This window comes from Notothenia coriiceps, unplaced genomic scaffold, assembly GCF_000735185.1.
Source record: "Notothenia coriiceps isolate Sejong01 unplaced genomic scaffold, NC01 NC01_scaffold00000339, whole genome shotgun sequence".
NCBI classification, from domain to species: domain Eukaryota; kingdom Metazoa; phylum Chordata; class Actinopteri; order Perciformes; family Nototheniidae; genus Notothenia; species Notothenia coriiceps.
The window spans coordinates 10439205-10442440 of record NW_011333040.1 but is presented as its reverse complement, the minus strand read 5'-3'; the positions used below and the strand labels follow the sequence as shown (position 1 = coordinate 10442440).

General features: G+C 40.6%; 3 protein-coding genes across 4 annotated transcripts in view; 1 reads left to right on the top strand and 2 right to left on the bottom strand.

Annotated features, from left to right (window-relative positions):
* The window catches only part of LOC104945317 (ankyrin repeat and death domain-containing protein 1A-like), a 6700-nt gene extending 6077 nt beyond the window's left edge, over window positions 1-623 (top strand). Inside the window, exon 6 of the mRNA XM_010770966.1 lies at window positions 539-623. The gene's annotated coding sequence lies outside the window, so the exon portion shown is untranslated. The remainder of the gene's footprint in view (window positions 1-538) is intronic.
* The window catches only part of LOC104950819 (CUB and sushi domain-containing protein 3-like), a 109958-nt gene that overhangs the window by 91746 nt on the left and 14976 nt on the right, over window positions 1-3236 (bottom strand). The window lies entirely within an intron of this gene.
* The window catches only part of LOC104945328 (uncharacterized), a 39025-nt gene that overhangs the window by 33503 nt on the left and 2286 nt on the right, over window positions 1-3236 (bottom strand). The gene's annotated exons all lie outside the window — the stretch shown is intronic.

Genomic DNA, 3236 nt, shown 5'->3' with positions numbered 1-3236 from the left:
CCCCCATATAAACATCCCTCCCCCTCAGAGACACTCGATGGATGAACATAAAGCTACACATACAAACTGCACCACTTACCGTAAGATCGCCTACAACAACATCTAACCCTATCATTAAAAAATGATAATGGCAATGCTTTATTAACAAGTGTACTCTTTTAGATATTTAAAATTATTAAATAAAAATGATTTGGCTAAAAGGATATTCCAGATATTCAAGGTATTCTTATTCTGTTCAGCATGTGTATTGTTGACTTTAGAAACGCAAAACAGTTATCTAGTGAGATGGAGAATTTTAGTCGATAATATCAAAAGACAAAATATATTTTTTGCTTCTAAGATTTCCACATGTCTAAAGAATAATGACTAAATAGGGAAACATGTATATTGGCAAGAGTACTTGACATAAAATCACCTATTCTGACACCAAAAACTTGGTTGCAGGCCATGGTGGGTCCTCTGTGTTGACATGTTTATTATCAGGATCAAACTGTGCATGCATATCCATTTAAAGGATCTTTCTTTGTGTTTGGAACAGCAACACAACACAGCTCTGCACCTCGCTGTGTTCCACCACCATGCAGAGGTTCTGCGGCTGCTCATAGGCGCTGACTGTGACCTGGACCTCGCTGACCGTGTGGGTACACATTGCTGACTCTGACCTGTGCATGTTAAAGGGAGGGTCTGGATATTATGAAGGGGGTTGTATGAAGTTAATAGATTTCATGGGAAGTGGAGCAGGGTGAAACCAAACGCTGGAGACAGGAAGTTAAACAGAAAATACCCAAAGTGTTGGGGATCCAGGCAGGTCAAGATGAACAGAACTTCCTATTACATGGCATACAAGGACAAGACTCACAGAAAACCAGGATTTTAATAAAAGCTGAAACTAATGAGGGCATAAAGTGCAGGTTTACAGGAGGTCAGGTGATTGCAGGGCGGATGGGGAGCAGGTGAAACGAATAGGTCCAGCACGGACAATCGAACAGGCGTTAAAACAAAGGTGATAAAAACAGACATATTACTCATAGAAAAAATGTCCAAATAAAACAGGCAACAGGTAAATAAAAATAAATAGGATCTTCACACTGATCCATAGTCAGTGTTTCAGCTACAGTAGATGGATATTGGCACGCCCTTGGTTTGGAGAAACACATAGGAGTTAGTGCATGGAAGCTAAGCTCTGTACTGCTGTACACGGGGGGGCGGCAACATGTATTTTAACACCTAATTAAAAATCAATATCATATAAGTGTACGCTTTATTTGCACTGCTTTACCCAGCTGTCAGGGTGTGCCAGCTACCATTCACTGTAGGCAATACACTGACTGTGGATAAGTACCTCAACAACCCCACTTTAAAACATCCATACTAACCCTTTAAACAATCAAAGCTGCTGGCTTTTCCGTACATGTGTGAGATCCATGAGTGCACACTCACAAAGACATGGAGCTAGTTCTCAGAGCAACATGGAGGCTACAGTGCAGCACTCTCTGATATCTGTGGTGTGCTCCTCAGAGACAGCAGACTGCGCTGCACATCGCAGCAGAGCACGGCTGGCAGGACCTGGCTGAAATGATGCTCATCGCTGGAGTTGACCTCAATCTGACCGACAAGGTACCTCACAGCACATTACTCCCCCCCCCCCCCCCACCGGGAGAGAATAACGGTTCCCATATGCCTTTTTTTCTTTGTTTTCCTTTATATAATAATTGATAAAAGAATGTTCTTGGTATTTTCGTTAAGTAGTATAGAGAGTTTCTTACTCGAGTAAAAGTAAGCGTACCTACAATGGAACAAATATAAATGTTCCCTACATTATCAAAATGTGCTGTACTCCAGCAGAATTGCTTTCCATGTCATCAAATCATAACTATTTTTTTATATGAAAAATAAGAACTGGTTAACCTTTGTTCGGTAGGTAATTTCTCTTTTGTATTATTACTTTGACTTGTAGATCATACTAACCTGTATACTGTATATATGTATAACTATAATATTTCCAGCAGGGAAAGACCTGTCTGGAGGTGGCCGCCAGAGGAAACCACGTCATCCTGGTCGACATGATCATCAAAGCTGACCGCTTTTATAAATGGGAGAAGGTGAGTGTCCTCACCTCATCTGGAATAACTTTATTAAATAACATGACGAAAAAACAAAAATCCAAATACTTTCTCTTCTAGAAACTGATATTGTTCGGTTTGTTAAATAATCTAACATGTGACACTGCTACAGTGTAGGGCGTTGCTTTTGATGCATGATTGACAGGTGCTGCAAAAATGTTTTAGAGGAGATAAATTTGACTTAGTTCCATGTATTTTTTCTGGAGAAGAATACAAATAACAAAGTTAAAAAGTCACTAATGTGCAGAATGCTGAAGTACACATAGGAAACTGAGCTTCTCCACGAGACTCTCATTCAGTGGAGCTCAAAGCTCCAGTTTTTGACATGAGATTTGTTACCATTCAAGAAGCATCATCCGGTTCTGAAAAGTAAAGGCCATAAACCAGCGTTCTCTCTCCACTGGTGGCAATAAGCTGTCTGATTTTATAGAAGTCTATGAGGAAATGACTCGACTTCTCACTTGATTTATTACCTTAGTAAAGATTGAATCATGTTTTTATTGTCTCAATCTGTAGTTTGAAGAATTATTCTGTTTAGCTTGTTATAAAAAAGACAATAAAGCAGCAGTAGTAATATTCATCCCGCTTCCATCACATTAGTATGCATAAAAAAGTGACAGGTCACACCTCCCCAAATTATGCAAATGAGCTAAGTCCCGCCTCTCCTTTGATCGAGGTGTGAGATCTCAAGTAGGTGTGAGATCCGTCGATAGGAGGGGGGTGATGTGTATTCACAGGTGTGAAAAGCCCCCACTGTTGCGCCTTATGGTGTATTATAAAATAAAAAGTGTGTGTGTGTGTGTGTGTGTGTGTGTGTGTGTGTGTGTGTGTGTGTGTGTGTGTGTGTGTGTGTGTGTGTGTGTGTGTGTGTGTGTGTGTGTGTGTGTCTGTGTGTGTGTGTGTGTGTGCCCTGCCCCCTCCTCCCCCCTTCCTGCCATCTTATCAGTAGACAGAAGGGGGATGTAATTTAAAAACACTTCCCTTACACTTGTATTTGTTCTCTCTAAAACACAGTGTCTGTAAAGGTGGGGGAGACTTTCTCCCCCCTTCCTGCCATCTCTCTCTGTTTCTGCTGATGTGTAAAATATACAAAATAACGTTTTATATACTTAC